The sequence below is a fragment of the Hipposideros armiger genome, unplaced genomic scaffold, assembly GCF_001890085.2.
Source record: "Hipposideros armiger isolate ML-2016 unplaced genomic scaffold, ASM189008v1 scaffold_87, whole genome shotgun sequence".
Lineage (NCBI taxonomy): Eukaryota > Metazoa > Chordata > Mammalia > Chiroptera > Hipposideridae > Hipposideros > Hipposideros armiger.
In genome coordinates, this window is record NW_017731437.1 from 2,127,641 (window position 1) to 2,147,186 (window position 19,546).

At 58.9% G+C, this 19,546-nt stretch overlaps 1 protein-coding gene across 3 annotated transcripts in view; it reads left to right on the forward strand.

Annotated features, from left to right (window-relative positions):
- Positions 1-19,546, forward strand: part of SEPTIN9 (septin 9) — a 188,845-nt gene that overhangs the window by 86,211 nt on the left and 83,088 nt on the right. The window lies entirely within an intron of this gene.

The window sequence follows — 19,546 nt, forward strand, 5'->3', positions numbered from 1 at the left end:
CCCCGCCCCTCCTCGCCCCGGGACTGCGAGGGTGCCTGCGTCTTCCATGACCACGAACGTCTGACGCCTGCCTTTACACTCCCTTCCTGGATGGTCTTGGGCTCTGTGGAGACCCTCTGCCCACGGAGGGGAAGACGAGCATTTTGCCGATGTTATTTTCAGAGCTTCATTTCCCACTTTTCTCAGCACAAATGGACCGTGAAATGACCTCGGTGACCTCGGCACCCGTCACTGTCCATGCGAAGGGGTGGCAGGAGAGGCGACCCCTTCCTTTATCTCGCTCCAGGTCGGTGGCGGCATGGGCCATTGGGCAGGCCGTTCTTTAGTGAAGGCAGGCCAAATCTGTTACCGCAAACTCTGCTACAACTCAGGTTTTTGTGTAACAAAAGGCGTCCTAAGTGCCAGCTGTTGGCCCACTTTCCGCGGCCAGCAGTGTTTGCTGTAACCAGATTTGCACGCAGCGTAAGAATCCTAAGAGTCCTTGACAAAGTTTGTTGAAACCAGACCAGGCGCTCTGGTCCCAGAGCTGTGCTCTCTCGCCTGGGGGATGTCTACTCTCTGCACCCTCCACTGTCTCCTTGGAGGACCCTCTGAGCGGGCTCTGGGCCGGGACGGGAGATAGGGGGGTGGGTGCAGAGAGAGGGTTTCCTGAGCGGATGGGACCATGCAGATGTGCCTGCTCGTCTGGGAGCCCAGACACCTCTGGGACACGGGCCCTGCAGCTAAGAGGCTCTCTTACGGGTACAGAAGCCACCCAAGGCAGTGGCTGGTGCCCTTGGTGTCCAGAGCGTTGGACCAGGTATACCCGCCATCCTGATTATGAGGAGGGCAAACACACATGCCCCGGGTGGCAGAAGCACCTCTGTCGTCAGCTTCACAGCTGGGCTGCGGATCAGACCTGGGCCGGGGAGGTGGGGACAAGCACCGGACACCCCATGCCGTGGAGCGCCAATCTGGAAAGACACAGGAGGGCCAGCTTACGCTGCCACTTGAAAGCTGTGTGGTGCAGGGTGTGTTAGTCCTTGAGCCCCAGTTTCCCGCTCTGTCGAGTGGGGTTATAGACACCTCTGTCTGAGGGCTGCCCAGCACGGAGTACGGCGGCTGCTGCTGGAGCTGGGATGGGGCCTGGTATTTGCAAGGGGCGGGTGGGTGTGGGTGCCTTACCGTTGGCATCGGGTGATGGAAATTGTTCGAAGGCCCAGGCAAGGGCCTGTCTGACCCCCTGGGGGGTGAGGGTGGACAGCGAGGTCAGCACTGCAGAGCTGGAGTGCCCACGAAGCCTGCCCGGGAGTCCTGAATTCCGGGAGGTACCCAGGCTTCTGGCCAAGCCACGGGAGTCCCTGCCCTCGCCTGACAGACATTCTGCCTGGAGGTGCCACGGCTTTCCCTGTCACAGCGGAGGCCAGGGTCGTGTGGGCTGCAGGGCTTCCCCACTTGGGAGGTTGATCCAGTCCCCTCTGGCATCTCCTCTGCCCGAGAACATCACAGGTGGTGGACTAGAGGCCTGCCTGAAGGGCCAAGGTCAGATAGTGACACGGGCACATGCTAGACGATTTGACTGCAAAGACAGGTGATGGGTCAGGCCACCTGCCTGGGGCCTGGAGCCGGTGTCCGGGTGGGGGCTCCGCTCGTGGGGGCGGCCTCCTTGTCCAGTAGCCCTTGGTGAGGCCTGATTGTGCTTGGTGGTGCTGAGCTGGACGGGCTCCCAGCTAGGAGAGCAGTCCCATCTCTGACCAGTGGGGAGAGCCAGGTGTTTCTCTCTTGCTATGGGGGCCAGGTAGGTCTGCACTCGCCGCCCTTGAGGACATGGGGAGCTTGGGCACAGGGTGGGGGCCTCCAGGGCCTGCCTGGACAAACAAACCACCAAAGTGTGAGCCCCTGGGTCAGCAGCAGGCACGACGCTGGCACATGGATGGTGGGCACTAGCTGAGGCCACATCTGTGGAGAAGGCTGTCTTGCTGGTGGGGAGCAGTGGCATGGTGGCCCATTCATGGTGGAGTGCCACCAAGGGAAATAGGAATGTGTAGATGGCGCGCTTGCCCTGTAGGAGCCAGGGGCTTCTCCACGGGGTGACTGTGGCCTCAGCCCACCCCTCTGAGTGCTGTAGCCCCTCATATCCTGGTGCTGACTGAACAGAACGGAGACCCCGCCTCCTCTTCCTCCATGTATGCCCACAGGTGGGGGGAGGCCACATTCAGAGATCAAGCCCTCCCCCCGCTTCACCAGCTGAATGCCCTTGGTGGGGGCTTGCCTGCTGCTGGAAGAGTGTCCTTGGGGTACAGACAGGAACACAAGGCTGGCAGTGGGGACCTGGGGCCAGGCTCAAGGGGTCCATCCACATTGGCCCCTAAGCCCAGGACGGAGTCCCTACTTGCTTACCTGGCCAGGCCAGGTGCTCCCCTCTGGGTTGGGGGACCCCCTAGGGCAGGACTTGACCTTGCGGTGTGTGCAGAATGGTGGGGTGGGGTAGGGGTTGGGGGCTCTGGTGGGAGATGCATCACAGGTCGAGGCCCCAGGAGATTTCAGGTTTTTGCTTCATCCCAGAAACGCATCCAGGAAACGAGTTCCTGTACTTTCAAAGCCACTGAGGAAAAACAGTCCAGCAGTGGCTTTCCTTTCAACACCCTCTCAGTTTTTCCCAAATTTGGAGGTTCTCTTGAGTTGCTTATGAGACCGAATGGTCCGGAACTCTCTGGAACACAGTCCCAGAAGCCTGAGGATTTGTAATCTTTCTGGCCAAACAGACCCAATTGGCCCCTCGACACCCCTGGCGCCTGGGACATTTCAGGGCTCAAGCTGTTTAATTTGGTCTCGACAGAGCCCAGGGGGCATGTTCACCCGAGACCAGGAGACGTTGTAGAAAGTTCAAGTTTGTTGTCATTTTTTTAAAGTGCTGCCAATGTCCAGAAATGCAGATGGGGGGACGTGAGGAGCGCCTCTGTTTCTGTGGAGGGTGTTGTCTGAGAGCGGAGCCCCAGCCTCCACCCCCACCCGCTTCTGTCAGGAGCCGGGCCCACAGGGGAGCCTGGAGCCCAGGATCAAGCTCTGACCTGCCTCGTTCTTCCTTGTGTTTGTCCCTCTCACCCTGTTCCCATGTCCCTGAGTCTCCAGCAGCCCCTCCCGGGAGCCTGAGCCCCCTGCGGTCCCCAAGCCTTCTCTCCCCCAGCCTCTGGTTCAGCTGGGGAAGCCCATGTCAGCCCGAGTTGAAAAATCCAGAAAACCAAGGGGCCTGGCCTTAAACTCATTAATGTGACCTCCCCACACATGGCCTAGAGCCTCCTGTGTCCCTGTCCCCAAGGCCAGGAGCCCCTGCCTTCAAACACGTGGAACAGCATCCTGGGAGAGCCAGGTGAGGTGGGGGAGGGCGGCAGGTGAGGCGACCCCTCCCCCCATCCCAGGGCCTTCCACGCCTGCTCTGGCTGCAGCATCTGAGGGACCGGCACACTGGGTGGTTCGAAGGTTGTTTCCTGGGTACAGATGGGGCAAGGGTACCCCCAGTGCCTCAGGTCAGGTTGGGGTAGGGAGTTGGGTCAGTCTTGCGGCCTGGGTTTTACTCAGACTCAGTGGGGAGCTCCTGGGGGCTGGGTTCCCCCTCTCTCCCCTTCAACAAGCTGCTTAGCCCTCCGTGCCCGGTTTCTTAACTTTACAGGAGAGGCTGGAGCCCTCTGAGCTCTCGGCAGCTGTTGTCAGGTCTTTTCCGATGATCCTGTGTCTAGTTTTCTACCTCCCAAACCCACAGCCTTCCCCTGCCCTTCCAGGAGTGCTGGCTCTAATGGCTGTCCCCTGGGGCAGAGCTTGGGGGACCTGGAGCCCTCCTTGTGGGAGGCTGCAGCTGAGGGTCCCCCTGGGAGTGAGGAAGGGAGCTACCTGGGCCACAGACAGCCCCCTCTCTGCCTGGAGGACGTTAGCTGATGGACCAACCTCATCTTCCTTTTGGCGGGAAGAGAGAGAGGTCCCCCGCAGTGCGCCTGGCCTGGGTCCAGCCTCTGCTGGCCTCCCCTCCCCCAGGCTCCCACTGGAAGATGGAGGTGTTTCTGGTAAGACCCCAATGCCAGCAGTCTGGTAGATTTCCGTGCTCTCCCAGGCAGGAGCTCCTTCTGTACCCCACTGGCCCCCTCCCTGGGTACAGGAAGCCGGCTCTGAGCAGGCACCGTTGGCCCTCCTGTCCACGTGGGTGGGCAGTTTGCCTGAGAGGCCAGGCCCTGCCTTGTGTCCCCTGGAGATCGATAGTATCTACAGTAAAAGCATACATGGCCTCCTGGCTCCAAAGCAAACCGGCCTTCCTCTGCGGTCCCGCGTCCCCAGTTCAGTGTCAGGGAAGGCACGCTCTGTAAAATAGCTGGGTTTTGGTTTTTCTCCTTCAGATCAAAATGAAGTGCTCAAACCTGGGCCAGGAGGAGGGCCACTGCAGGGGAGAGGCAGTTGGCTCGCTCATTTATTCAGCAGCAATCTGTGGGTACCAGCTAGGGGCCAGCTCTGTTTTAGGTTCTGGGGGTCCAGGCCTCAGCCCACGAGAAGGGTAGGTTGAGGAGGACTTCCAGGAGGAAGAACACCTAACCAGACTCCTGGGCAGGACTTCACCAGGCAGGGTCTCCAGGCAGACGATGCTGTCTGGCTTCTCGTGCAATTTCCACCAACTGGTGGTTTGTTTGGGAGATTCTGTTGTGCCCACACCTGGCACAGGTAGCCTGGGCCCTGAGACGGGAGGTAGGGGGAGAGGGCTGTGTTTGCACGTGGAGGTGGGGGTGTGAAGAGGATGCAGGCTCCTCCTTTCCTCCTGGTCAGGAGGCTGGGAGAGCCGGGAGGGACTGGGGTGGTGAACAACCCAGGTGGGTGAGAGGCGCCTGGTTTGTTAACTTAGCGAGGGTGGAGCAGGCTTCGAGTGGCTGCTGGAACCCTGGCCCCCATCAGCAAACCTCAGAAAGGGCTGCTTTGCGTTTTTTTGCTAAACTACAAAAGAAACCCTTGGCAGGCATGGGGCCCCTTGGGGGTGAGATGGGAAAGGTGGTCTCTCATGAGCACCTTTGCAGGCCTGGTGCAGCTAAGCGTGGGGAGGCTGAGCTGGGTCCCCTGCGTCCTGGCTTGCTCTCTGCGCTCCCCGCCAAACCCCCAGTGTTGGGGCAGATAGGGGCATGTGGGGACCCTGGTGAGGGAGGAAACCCTTCCCTGCTCTGGCTGCAGCCACAGTGAGGCTGGGATAGGGGGAACGCAGATATTTACATCTTTCCTAATATTTAAATGATGAAGCCAGCCTCCTGCAAACAGCTGCCTGGAGCCAGCTGTCAGGCCCTGGCCTCTCTCCTTCCCTCCCCGCTGCATTCTTTTTCTCTGACCCAAGTCCAGGCCCCTCCAGCTGTTCCCCCTTTGCTCGCAGGCACTTCCTATGACCAGGAGAGCTGGTTCTTGTTATTTTTCGTAGCCATCTCCTTTATTGAGCACGCGCTATGTGCCAGGCACTGGGCTGGGCATTTAGTGCATGAGCCCAGCAAGTTGGATAGGCCGCTGAGGCTCCCTCAGGTCACAGCTGTCGCGAGGCCACACTGGAAGGCAGACTCAGGTCCTCCTGACCTCATGTCTGCATCCATCCTTCACTCCCTAGTGCTGAAACCTGCCCCCTGGCCCTCCTTGGCGCCCCCTGCCAGGCCATGATGGAAAATCTACTTGTTGGTGGTAGGTGGGAACAGCTGGGGGTGCAAACCTGGGGTCCGGTGGGGGCTGCCTCTGCTCCAACCCCAGCCTCACCGCTCTTGAGCTCAGTGACCACGTTTGCAAAACAAATGGCAGCGTCCACCTTGCAGGGCAGCTGGAGGCTTGGGGAGTGCTGTGCTGTTCAGTCTTGCTTTCAGGGGCTGGTTTAGCATGCTGGCTTACATCTGGCTTCACCTTGCCCACACTGCCAAGTCGTGAGCCCCTGCCTCGGTTTCCCACCTGTAAACTGGGGACAAGGGGGCAATCACTGGCTTCAGGTGGTCCTGAGAATTGAACGAGGTAATGGAACAAAGCCCTGAGGGTAGTATCTGGCCTATGATAAGCCCTCAATAAGCGTTGATGGTTAAAAATTCAAAGCAACAAACGCCGATAGGAGATGCCAGGCAGCGGCCAAGGCCCTAGAGGAGGGCGGACTCTCTTACTGTGTTCAGGCTGCTACCAAGATACCACAGATGGGGGTGGGGATTAAACTGCAGATATGTATTTCTCACGGTGCTGGAGGCTGAGATTCCAAGATGAAGGCCCCGGCGGCTTAGGTATCTGCTGAGGCCCCACTTCCCGGTTCATGGAAGACGTCTTCTCTCTTGCTGCGTCCTCGCAGGGCAGAAGGCTCTCGTGTAGAAGGGCGCTGATCCCACCCGTGAGGACCCCACCCTCATGTCCTGATCACCCTCCCAGAGGCCCTGCCTCCGAGCACCATCACGTCAGAGATTAGATTTCAGCATGGGAATTTGGGGGGACCCAGACCTTCCGTCCCTAGCAGGGACACAGAGGAACAAGCCTTGCTGCTGCCCTCAGGAGGTGATGGTCTTTCGGGATGAGCAGGAGGTCCCAGTGGAGGCAGGAGGCTGGCCGGCTCCTAGCTTGGGTCCTGGATGCCAGTGCGCGGCTGTCCTGCCAGCGTTTCTTGTGGCAGATGCGTGAAACGGTGTTCTGCCGTGGAAGCCTGGGCTGCTTGGACCTTCTCCGTCTAAGGAGTGGGCCTCGGGCAGGTTTGGGGGCCTCGTGACCGATACGCCCCCTTGCCACATGGCCTCCACACCCAGCAGTGTCCAGTGTGTCCTTTGGGTGTGTGACCGACCCGGGAGCTGCGCGGTGGTGGCTGAGGCTGGACATCAGCCTTGGGTGACCCTCGGGTGGGCAGGGCGCCAAGGTGCCTGGCCAGGGCTGCCCCTGGGAGGGTTGGTGCTCAGGGGTTTCTTCTTGTAGGACCCTCGGGAGAGCGTGGTGGTGGGGAGGATGTGAGCCCACCGAAGGCAGAAGTCCTCACCTGCCTGCCCCTGACACACACCCCACCCTGGGGTGCCGGGCCACCCAGCCCTCCAGGAGGCGGGGACTAGCAGCCTACTTTTTAATAAGCCCCAGAAACGATTCCAATCAACAGTCAGAGCTGAGACTGATGTGGAAGCAGAACTTTAGAACCACAAGGAATTTAGAGGATGCGTAGCGAGCGATTTGAGCCGTCCCTGCCTGAGACTGCTCTTAAAAATGTGGGTGCTTATGCCCAGGAAGAGGATGATGGGAAGGACGTTTGCCAAAATATTGATGTCTTATCTGGGTCCTGGGTTTATAGATGGTTTTTTTTCCCTTCGCTTTCTCTGTGTTTTGCAAATTTTCTGCATTGCACATAAATTGTTTTTTGTAGTCAGGAAAAGAATAAACAATACTATTTGTAAAAGTTCATTTTCAAAAAGAAAAACAACTTACCCAGCCCAATCTCCCACCCCAGTTCGAGAGACCTGGAAGGTGACGAGTCCCCTCGCTGATGGTGGCAGAGCCGGGGCTCCCAGGCCCCTGCTGGCCTTTCCAGCCCCGGATTGCAGTGCCGAGTGGAGGGAAGGCAGCTCCCACCAAAGGTGCAGGTCACAGGGAGCCACCCCTGCAGGCACTGCTGGCAGCTGCATTTTTGGCCACAGAGGCATGTGGCCAGAGCTGAGGTTCTTGGCCTCTACTCAGGACGGGAGGTGGGCTGGCCCTCCCTGTTCCCCCCGGCCAGGCTCCTCCAGCTCTGCCAAGTGTTGCAATTGGGGGACCTCTTTGGTTCAGGAGTAGCTTGAGTCCTTTGGAGCTGGTGGCAGATCTCAGAATGTCCCTCAAGGGGTCATACAGGTCCAAGCTGGAAGGGACCTTTCAGTCCAGCCCTTCCTGTACTTCACCAGGAAGCCGAGGCCAGAGGGGTCATCTGCCGGGCTTGGGTGGGGCGTAGACGGCACTTGTGACAACTCTGTGCCTCTCCCCAGCTGCCCCCTGGGCCCTGGGCTGTCCAAAGAGCTCCCCCAACCCTCCCACACTGAGCAGTTACGCTGAGGACAACTTGGCGAAAATTCTCCATTTTTAGTTATGAAAAGAAGGACTCCTGCCTGCAACCCCATTCATTCCCTGCGGGCTTTTTCTCTCCTGCCGGCTTCTTGCAGAGGGGGTTTCAGGCTAGGTGGGTGGGTGGGGTCTCTGCTGGTGCGGTGGATGCTGGGTGGTTTCTGGGTAGGTGGGGTTTGGTTCTCTCCTGGGCCCCCTGCAACTGGTGGCCGAGAGGAGGGGCTGCCTGGGGCCTCACAGGTGGGAGCCAGGAGGTGGAGGCTGGCAGCCTGGGCCCGTGTGGCCCACAGCTGGCAGGTCAGAGGTTAGGGGGCTGAGTTGGCAGCACTGGGCAGTGGGGGTTGCATGAGTCTTCCAGGAGCCCTGGCACGTAGGGTTTGAAGTTCCCTGTAAACCACTTTCTTTCATTTTTCCTCCTCCTCCAGGCTGTCAGCAGAATTGAGGGATTGTCTGTTGATGGGGTATGGTCCTGGCGAGGGTAGTTTATCCGTCCACCTGAAGCCTGGCAGGCAGGTGGCTGAGGGCCACGCACTGCCTGCCCCAGAGGCCCTTCTCCTCTTGGGATGAACAGCGGGCAGAGGGGCCCAGTGAAGGCGTCACCCTCGGAGGGTGCTGGGGCACAGTGCCCGCCCTGCCAGAGGAGGGGTCTGTTCTGTCCTTCGGGAGGTTTTTCCCCCCGAAAACTGTGGTCTGGGGTAGATGAACACTCTGAGGCTCAAAGAACAAACCTAGAAAGAGGAACATGCCTAGAAGCCGTGATGGGGGTGGGGCGCTGGAAGGCAGAGCACAGGAGCAGAACCAGTGTGTGTGATCAGCCCAGAGGGCCGGGCAGAGAGGGGTTAGGATTGGGAGGGGCAGAGCTTAGCAGGCAGGGAGTCAGTGAGTGCAGGGTTTCCCGGGCCGCTGCGACGAAGTGCCACCAACTGGACCCCTGCAACACGCTGGAAGTCCAAAATGAGGGTGTGGGCAGAGTTGTTCCTTCTGGCGGCTCTGAGGGGAAGTGTACCCCATGCCCCCCCCTCGGCGTCTGGGGGCTCCGGGCAGTCTTTGGCGTTGTTTGGCTGTGACACGTGGCTGCAATCTCTGCCCTTGTGTCCGTGTGGCCTTCTCTGTGTGTGTCCACGTCTTCTCCTCTCTCTCATATAAGGACACATTGGATTTAGGACACATTCTAAACCTAGGACAATCACCAGATTATTTTTTAAAAGATTTTATTGGGGGGTTGGGGGAGGGGAACAGTGTTGGGGAATTTGGGGAAGGGGACCAGCCAAGTTGTTCTTCAATCTTCATTGTGGAGGGCGCCAGTCGCCATCTGGCTTCCCGTCGGCAGCTCGTGGCCTCTAAGCTCAAGGTGCTGTGTTCAATCATAGTTGAGGGTGGGCGTAGCCACCATCCCATGCGGGAGTCGAACCAGCAGCCTTGTTGTTAAGAGCGCACACTCTATCCACTGAGCCATCCAAGTGGCAGCTCAACTCAAGGTGCTGAGTTCAGTCTTATTTGTGGGTAGGCGTAGCCCACCATCAAACAGGCAATCTTGTTGTTACACCAGCTGAGCCAGGCAGCTCAGCGACAGCTCAGCTTGGGTGCAGCGTCACTGGCCCATGTGGGAATCTAACCGGCAGCCCTGTTGCTCAGAGCTTGCGCTCTTAAGCCAACTGAGCCACTCAGCCGGCCCGCCAGATTCTTAATCACATCTGCAAAACCCTGTTTCTAGATAACGTCACATTCACAGCTTCTGGGGGTAGGACAGGGACATAGCTTTTGGGGGCCACTCTTCAGCTCACTGCAGTGGTCTGCCTTGGGCAGAGCAGAATGGTCCAGACTTGGGGTGAGTGGATGGGCACTGGATGGGGTGGGGAGACCAGGCTTGGATGTCCCTAATGGTGTGACTTTGAGCGACGGTTGGCCGCCCCCCCCAGGTCTTCTGAGCGCTGTAGCCCGGGAGGAGGCCTGAGCATGGAGTGGACCAGGTGGGCCGGTCCATGTGCCAAGACCGCTCCCCCTATGCCTGCCCCCTCCGGCATCCTCACCAGGGTCCAGGCCAGGGGCAGTGTCCCTGTGGCTTTCTCTAGGTGAGCGTGTGAGCAGGGCCCAGAGCTGAATGCCCGTCATTGCTGTGGACAGAGTGCAGCCACCTCCCGAGTCTGTCTGACCCCTGGGACCCTGGAGGGTGTGGCACTGCCGGGTCCCTCTTCCAGAGCTTACCTTCCCTCAGAGGCAGAGACCCACCCCTGCACTTCTAAGTGGCTCCCCTGTCCCCTTCCCCCCCCACCCCCACACACACCCTTAGCCCCATGTGGCTCTGGGAAGCTCATCCGGGCCTGAGTGTGGGAACCCCACACTCTGTGTGTGGCTCTCAGGGTGAAGGACGCACAAGGACATGTCTGGCTTGATTTAGGTTCCCAGGGTCTTTTCAAGTTCTAGATGGGGTGTGGAGTTTGCCGAGAGCTTGCCGTCCCCGGTGAGAAAGAACCCAGGAAGGCCTGGCGCAGGAGGAGCCCTCTCAGCCCCCACCCCGGGCTCTTTGGAACAGCTGGGCGGTCCCTCTGGCGGAGGTTACTGCTCTCTGGGACCCCTTCTGGAATCTTCTCAGTGTCCAGCTGTGGCCTCTCCCACACAACAAACCCAGCTCCCCCTTTTTGGTTTTCTGTGTCCCCGCTTCTTTGCCAAACCCCTCATGTCTTTGAGGACAGAGACCAGGTCCACTCCACCCTCAGGGTCACAGAACCCAGACCGCAAGTCCGTCTCGATGCGTGCACGGCTTAGTGGTCACCAAGGCTGCGCCCGCTCACCCGGCCCAGTGTGGCAAGTTTTGGGTCCTGCTGTTATGACCCCGCCACCACATTCCTCGAGGCCTGGGGCACAGCTGGACCGGGGCCTGAACTCTGCTCCCCCGGGGTCACTGTCCCCTGTAATTAGGCCAAAGATCAAACTGGCCTGGGCAGCGCCTGCCTGCTGCCTGCCCCCAGGCCACCACGCAGCCCCATCTGTCCCCCTGGCCTCCTTCTGCGGGCGTGTGAAGAATGGACGACTCATCTGGGCCAACTGGCCCCTGGAGTTAGATTTCTTTGCATATTTTAAGTGCTTTTACCGTTTCCCCCAGTGGTCAGTGGGGTAAAGAATGAGGGGTGGTTCCTCTGGCCGGGCAGATGGGAGCAGCACCAGCCATGTCGCTGGGCTGAGAAGAGAACAGAGAAGGGAGAGCAGCTCCATCAGGAAGCTGGCCTGTCGCGCAACCACAGTCCTGGCCGGAGCCTTCCTGAGGGTCTCGGGTCCTGGTCTGAGCGTTCCTGAGGGTCTCGGGTCCTGGTCTGCAGGAGCCCAGAGTGTTTGCATGATCCTTGCTCCATGGGGAGGCGGGGGGGGGGCTCTCAAGGAGTAGCACCCACAGGGCCTGCTGATTTGGGAAAAGGTGTGTTTGGGGGAGCGCTGGACGGTTGGAGGGAGGGGCTGGAATGAGGGGAGAAGGCAGTGGGGACGTCTGTGGGGGGAGGGGCCGGAACCTTTGAGGCCCTTGAGCTGGGCCTGTGATCTCAGCTTTTGAAGTCAGTCACCTCCCAGGGGCTGCCATTTATCAGGGGACCTTTCACCTGTGGAGGCCTGAAAGGTCACCTGTCCCCTCCCCCGGGGCCTTTCAGGGAGAGGTCCAGGCCTCCTACTCTGGCTCAGAAAACCCCTCCCCCACGTAACCTGCAACTGCGAAGCTGGCGCCTGCCGAGCCTCCAGCCCTTTGCCTTGTCTCTTAGTGGAGAGAGCCAACAGCCAGTTTAAGCGACGGGAAGGGGGGGGGATGGGAACGACAAGACAAGTCTGTTTGCAACAGAACGTTCCAAATGTCCTCATGTTCCTATCACTTTAATTTAGTCAAGAGGAAAGGAAGCCCAGCCTTTTAGGGTGACTTTTAAAGTGTGCCTGGACGCCAGAGCCCAGGGCGCAGGGCAGGCGGTGGGGGCAAGCACAGAGGCCGCCATCTGGGTGAGGTTGCCCTCTGGGGCTTTCGAAGAAGAGGCCTCAGCGTTTATCATGATCGAGGCCCCATTTGTACGCTGTGCAGAGAGATTTCTTGAAGCAGAAGCTGCTACGTCCCGTGATGCTGCCAGTGTCTCGGCTCTGAAGCAGCTCCCCTATCCCTGGAGCCATCACCCCAAGACCCTTCTCTGGTGGGGGGAGGGGCGAACACCAGTAATGAACCTTTCAGAGGTCTGGTGACCAGATATTGCCCCCGTTGGGACACTTGGGAGTGAAAAGGGTGCCCTGAATAATGACAGCGGGCTAGCAGGTGTGAGCTGGGATGTCCCCGTTGGGCTCTCCGACCGTCGTCCTGCAGACAGCAGAGCAGAATCTGGAAGCCGTTGGAAAAGCATTGGGTAGGACATTCTGTCCCATTCTGAGGGGACTAGACTGCATGGCTCCTGTGACTAGGAGGGTTGGTTGGGAGCTGGGGCTGGTTCTGCCTGGGTCCTCACTTGCCAGGTTCCTAGAGAACTTTTACCAGAGAGAAAGGAACATCATGAACTTGGGGAAGGAGAGAAGGTCTGGGATCCCGAGGGCCAGCTGTTGACCGCAGCTGCTCTGGGCTCCCTGCCCGGAGCTGGAGGTCTTGCCCCGCGTGGAGGGGCCGGGGATGACTCGCACGCCACTTCCGGCCTTTGCACTCTTTTTGTGCCTGAAAATGTCACTGGCAGGGAAGGCTGTGCCCTGTAGGCTGTATGGCGGGTCCCCTGCCACAGTGGCACAGCTACTTCTGCAGCCTGGAAAGGAGGGACAGGGCTTGTTTGTTTCTGTTGGCCCCGGCTGGGAAACCCAACCCCAACCAGCAGGCATTCAGACCTGCTAGTTCTCACATCGCTGTTCCAGAGCCCGCAGGCCTCCCAGGTGGGGGCTGTGATGAGCTGGGAGGACCCTGGAGTGCCCACGTCTCCCAGGCCTGGGGCACCAGAGACAAAGCCATTCCTCCTAACACGCAAAGAAAGGCAGTCATCAAAATAAATGTGTGTGTTGGGGGGTGGCCTTCTCTGGGCGTAGAGACCCTCTGGGGAGTCTAAGGGACACTATTGGGTCCCCCTGCGCACTCCCCTGGGGATAAGCGGAAATGGGTCAGCTGGTTCGCCCTTTTCCGGGGGCATAGGCCAGACACTTGGTGAGACTGCCAAGTGTTGAAATGCTGGCCTGCGTCAGATGGGAGGGTCAGACGTGCACGCTGCCCACATCCCAAGGCCACCTTCAGCCGGCCATGTGGGCAGATAAGCCCAGGGCAGCCAACTGCCCTTGGTCACTACACTGGTCCCAGACCCTGAGGTGGAGCCTGGGGCAGAATGGGGTTGGCACTGGACACGGTTCTTAGGCTGCGTCCAGCCCTGTGGCCCAGCCAGGCCAAGCCTGACTTGGGGAGCAGTCTCTTCCTTTATTTGGACGTGGCCTTTTGTTGATAAACAAACGTGCTGCTCTGTGGGACGCCAGGGCCCGCGGCTCACGCTGACACTGCTGCTTTCCGACTTCCTTTTGGACTGTTTTGCTTCCTGAGGACACCCCTCCTCCACTTTGCCACCTGCATCCTCCTCTGTGTTCCCCGCCTGCCCCCTTAGCCATCCCGTCCTCCACGGAGTCCCCAGAGGCAGCTCCTGAGACAAGGATTCAAGTGCAGGGTGACCCCAGTCATCCCTGAGGGAGAGGTGGGTGGTGGCCTGTAAGGTGCATCTCCAAGCATGTTAGGTCTGTGGGCTGGAGCTCAGCCTCACTGCGGGTGCTGGGGGCTCTGCACCACCATCCCCAGAGCTGCCCCGCCTGGGGTGGGGGTTGGTGTGTTTACCCTCCAGTTATTGCCTAAGAGCTGCTGGTACAGGGAGCAGGGTGACCCCTCCCCGTCTTCCCTTCTGGGGCACCAGGTGGCCACCAGGAGAGGCCCTCTGGCAGAGGGGCAGAAACTGGCCATGGGTGTGGTGGACACAGGCAGGGCACCTGCAGCCTTGGCCACCTGTGGGTGGTGGTGACCACGTACCCATGGGTACACACGCACAGGTGGTAGCTACGCCAACAGCTGTAATTGCTGCACGGGCACCACCTGGTTCCTTGTCTGTCTTCCATGCTGTACTGCTCCCTGCCCCACAGCCACACCCGCTCTGCCTTCCCCCCACCGGAGGCCCTGCCAACCCCCACCACTCAGAACCGGGGTCTGTGCCAAGACCCGTGCTCACAGGACAGCGAGAACTATGCCCTGCGTCCATCCCGCGGACCCCAGTGGTCACACACGCTCCTGGCCTTGCTCCAGTGGCCTGCAGTCACCTGTGGGTGGGGCTGCTGCAGGCTCAGGGCAGGGAGCCTGACACCATCCCTCTGGGTTGCCTGGGCCCCTGGCCCTGGTTCCTGAGTGGCCACTGTTTCTTCGGGGACAGAATCTGCTGCCCGGAAGGGACTCAGTGTGACCAGGGCTGGCCTTCCTGGAGCCTGAGCTGGAATTGGACCTGTGCTGGGCAGTGGCCACATCGCCCCCTCCCGTGGAGGCGACGCATGGGTTTGCCCTGACCTTGTCTCTCGCATTTCCTCGCATGACATTTGTCTCAGGCTGGAGCTGGACTCTTGCGGCTCACCCAGCATCCCCTCCCCAGGCCCCCTGTGTGCACCAGGAAGTGTTTGGGGAGTGGGGAGAGGTTTGCTGGCGGCCTGCGGTCAGAGCAGAGGCCTTCACAATTGGCCCCTTGTGCGCAGGCACATTCCTCCTTAAACAGCCCCAGATCCCAGCTGCTCCTCCTTCGACCCCCCCCCATGGGCGGGGCAGACAGGCTTGCAGCTGGGATTGTAGGTGTTCCATGGACTGGAGGGGGCTGGGCTTTGGGGAAGGGCTGGGCGGCACCTACAGGTATCCACAGCCCCCACTTCTTCTCACCAGGTTTGTTTTTAAAAAGTGTTGATGGTTTTTTATCCCCTGAAAATATTAAGTGGCCCACATTTCGTGTAGCGTGTTGCGAAAAGGCAGGAGCGTCTCCTGGAGAAAAACACCCACCGTAATTCCATCCAGACAGCCGTTTTCCGCGTGCGTGCATGCATGCACGCTGCATGTCTGTGTGAGATAAAATCTTTGCATACATACGTCATGTAGTCTGCTAGTTTTACTTCATACTCTCAGCATTTCTTGTCTTCTGAACTTGATGACTGCATAGGACTTCTGCATACGGGTGTAGAAAATCTTGGAAAGCCTAATTGTTTCCAGCGTTTGCTGTTTTAATGGCTGATGCAAATACCCTCATACAATAAATCTTTCTGTTCTTCTGATAATATCCTTGGGATAAATTTCCAGGCGTGGCCTCTGGGCTCTTGGTGCATGTTGGGGAAGGGTTTGGGGAATAGGGGAGGTTTGCACCTGGCTTTGGGGGGCATCCTTGTTATGGAAGCCGTGTAAGCAGAGGTGGGTACCTCCTGCCTTATAGGGGTGGCAGTGGGGCCGTGATTTGTCTGGTGCTCCGTGGGAACCCAGTTTGTCCATCCAGGATCTCTTGCATGCCTTCTAGCTGCATTAATATCCTGCAGACAAAAGGGGAGGCAGCCAGTCCCTCACCCCACTGCACTGCCCAGTCGGTCATCAGATCTGATGTCACAGAGGTGTCCCAAATCTGCAAAACCACAAGCTCACGATCACTCTTGCTGGCTTCTGTGGCCGCATGTGGACACCCCTTGGCTGCCTCTGCCTCCACGGGGTAGGGGGTTGAGGAAATGTGAGTAGATTACACCGTCGCCCGTGAAGAAGGTGGGGGGTGGGTTTCCAAGAAGGATGGCTGTGCGTGTTTTCGCAGGACCCCGATGGGGGAGGAGATGCTGGAGGACCCTATCCTGCCAGCTTTGTGACAAGCGAGCTCCTAATTTTTCGCAGTTGGGTTCTTGTCGTGTCACGACATCCTCCGTGGGGAGGCAGCTGTGTATGGGGTGTCCCTTGCAAAAAACCTGCCTTAAAAGATGTTCTGGTGTAAATCTAGGGTAGTGTTATTTCCCTGGCGACTTTTCCAGCCATCTGAGGTTTTGTGTGAGTCCAGGAAAGGAAAAAGGAGGCAGCTCTTCCCCCGCTGGGTCCCTGGGCACAGCAGCTCTGGAGTCGCCGGCCATGCCTCTGTTGGTCCCTCCGTTGGCTGTTGGTTGAGTGTGGTTGAGGCTGGATAGGGGCTGGGATGTGGAGCAAGGTGCCCACCAAGGGAAGGGCCCCTGACGGTCTTGTAGCCCAGAGGTCTCGTTCTTCTGACGGTCCCTGTGTTAATTTCCTGGGCCTGCCATAACAGATCACCACAAACTGTGTGGCTGAAACAACAGAAATTGATTCTCTCACTGTCTGGAGACCAAAAGTCCATAATCAAGGTTTCAGCAGGGTCATGCGCTCTCCTAAAGATCAAGGGAAGAATCTTTCCTTGTCCCTTGTAGCTTCTGGCGGCCCCAGGCGTTCTGTGGCTTGGGGTCGCATCACTGCAGCCTCTGCCCCTGGCTTCACATGGCCTCTCTGTGAGTCTGCCTCTCACATCCCCGCCCCCCTCCTCCAATCTCTTATAAGGGCACTTACAGGATTTAGACCCCCATCCTAAATCTGGGATAATCTCATTGCAAATCCTGACCTTAACCACATCTGCATAGATCTTATTTCCAAGTAAGGTCACATGCGCAGGTTCTGGGGGTTAGGATGTGGACATATCTGTTGGGGGGACACTATTCAACCCACTACAGACTTAGAGGAAAATGGAGCTTCTCAGGCTGAAATGGGGGTGAAGACCCGGTGCCTCCCTGCTCTGGAGGTTCCTTCTCTCGGGGTGCCCCAGGGCTCCGTGCCCACAGTTACAAACCAGCCTTTAAGTTCTATAAAGAAGCACATAGAGAGCTGGCTCGTGGTGTAATGCAGGGAGGATGTCGGGCTCTGTCCCCAAACACCCCCCCTGAAGTCCTGAGGGACCTGGATGACATGGGGAGGGAATGGTGTGAACTTCGGGGCCCAGGGCAGGCTTTGGGAGGAGCCCGAGTGAGCCTGGCTTTGAGGGGCCTCAGAGGAGGAGGCGTGCTTATTTGGGTGGATGGCATAGGACCATCAAGAACCACCCGAACCACCCTGACGTTCGCTGAGCGGTCACCATCCTGATGGTGGAGCATAGGACTAAGAGGCTGTGTGATGCTGGGCAGTACCTGCCCAGGTAGATGGACGATACGCACAGGTAACATAGGGCAGGGTGGTGGCGGGTGAGCTGGGAAGCCGTCCAGGGGAAGGAGTGGTGTTCAGGGTGGGGCCATGTCATTCAGCAGGGATCTGTGCGTGTCGGGCTGGCTCCAGCTCTTCGCCACCTCTGGACGGAGATGCTTTGGTGCAGGGTGTTAAATCGTGAGTCGGGGTCTTATCCTCCCGGGTAAACCTGGGAAAGGCTGTCCCCCACTTAGTTCCTGTTCTCCAGCTCAGTCCCTGGAACAGTAAGGACACCTGGAAAGGTCTGCATTGAGGGGGGTGGGGCGTGGACCTCTCCTCTAGGGCGCCCACAGACAGAGAGGAGCCACCATTTGGGGACAGTTTGCATAGTGCTCTCGAGGCAAGGTTAGACCTGGGAACCACGTGGACACCATTCTGGACGTTCCGGCCAGTCTCACAGGCACCGGCCTCTCCTGGGGGCATCTGGGCTTCTTTAGAACCATCGGTTCGCCCTTTGCAATTGTCTTGGTGCACAGCTGCCCGTGGAGAGGCAGACCTGCACCAAGATGGGGTCCTAGCGCTAGCTCAGGACCCGGCCGCCCTTGAGGGCGTAGGTGAGCACCCCAGGCCGAATGCAGCCTATGGATGTGATTTTTGTGTGCCTGCATGGTGTTTTTAAAGGCTTGTTTTGCTTTGTTTGTGCCGGCATCTAAAAACCTGGAGACGACATATAAAACAATCCAGATTTCCAGGCTCTCTTGAAGTCCGAAGCTCTGGCCACCCTGGGCCTACAGGCCTGTGTGGCAACAGAGCTGAGCAGCCGGCATGTCCCTGCGACAGGGTGCGAGACGACATCCCAGCTCCTCAAATCCGTACAGCTCCTACGTCTGAGGACATTTCCAGGCCCTGCTGGGCCTCTGCGATGGCTCTGCTTTGCAACCCGGGATTTTGTGCCCTCTGTCCACCAAGAGGGAGGTGTGCCTAGGGCTTGGAGAGGGTCCCCCAGAAGTGCCACGTCTGGGGCACCGGTAGTTCAGGCAGCAGGTTTCAGGGACAGGGTCCCCCGTGCTTCCTCCCACTCCCAGCCTTAAGGTCACACGCTCCCCTGGCCACCCACCCACTCAGCCCCCACCAGGCCCTGGTCTGCGGAAGGAAGTGCTGTCCACTGGGAAGAGATGGGAGCTGGGCTGGAATTCGGAGGCACGAAGACGGGAGGAGGGGTCCCTAAGATTGACCCCTGTGAGCTGTTGTTGGGGGCTGAGGACCAGCTGTGGGCCAAGGGAGGAAATCGTGGGGTCTCCTGAATCCTGGGCTCTGGAGGCTGGTGAGGCGAGGTGGGGAGTGGGGTGGGGGGTGACACCGGGCTTGCTGTGGGCCCCTCCGGGAAGGAGCTGGTGAATGTTCCTCTCATGTGGGCCCCTTCCTGCTCTGGTCTTTATAACCAGGAGCAGCTGGTTCTCGTTTGGAGCGCGGCTGCAGGGACTGTGGGGACGGTGGCTTTTCAGGCACTGTCTCCACCACCTGGGAGGGAGCAGATCCTGGTGGGGATGGCAGGCAGCCGGGTGGAAACACTGGACTGTGGAGTAGGGAGTCGGATAGCTGCTGTCCCACGGGGCCCAGGTCTGGCTGGGGCAAGTAGTATAGGATGGAGGCCGAGGGAAGCCAAGGGTGAGGTGAGGGGTCAGAAGGTCGGGGGGCGTGGAGCACGTGGGGGTCCACATATTCCAGAAACTGGACAACCATGTGATTAGAACGTTTGGCCCTGGAGTCGGACAGACGTGTCTTCTGGCTCTGCCGCTCACTGTCCCTGCCTTCGGGCACATTAAGCACCCGGCCTCAGTTTCCCCACCTCTCCCAAAGGAGAAGAGCAGTATTGGCACCATCGGTTACTGTGAGGAGTCCATGGGGTTGTGCACGGTGAGCCCGGTGCCGGCTGTTCATGTTATCACCGATTCTGCTTGGCCATGGCCTGGCTGTTAGTACTGCGGACGTGTCCCCACACTGGTGTGTCTGCTGATGGTGTCTGTGTCGGGTGGAGGTGAGGGAGGGGTGAAGGAATGCCACGACGAGACAAAGGCGCCCCTGAGCCTGAACATCCTGACAGAAAATATACTGGGCGGGCCCACGCCGTGGCCATTGGCCATGGCAGGACAGAGAGGCCGGCACCCTCCAGGCTCCAGCCTTCTGTCTTTCTCTCCTAGAACGCGTGATCACTGGTGCCTCTGTGTCCCCCGGGAGAGTGGGGCTGCCCCCTTTTCATGCTTTTTTTTTTTTTTTTTTTAAAGCCAAAAATTTCTTCATATCTGCCTGGAACAAATTAGTTCAATTTTTTTTTTTTAGCTGAGCCATCCTGCTACCTGTTGGCAGCTCAGCGGC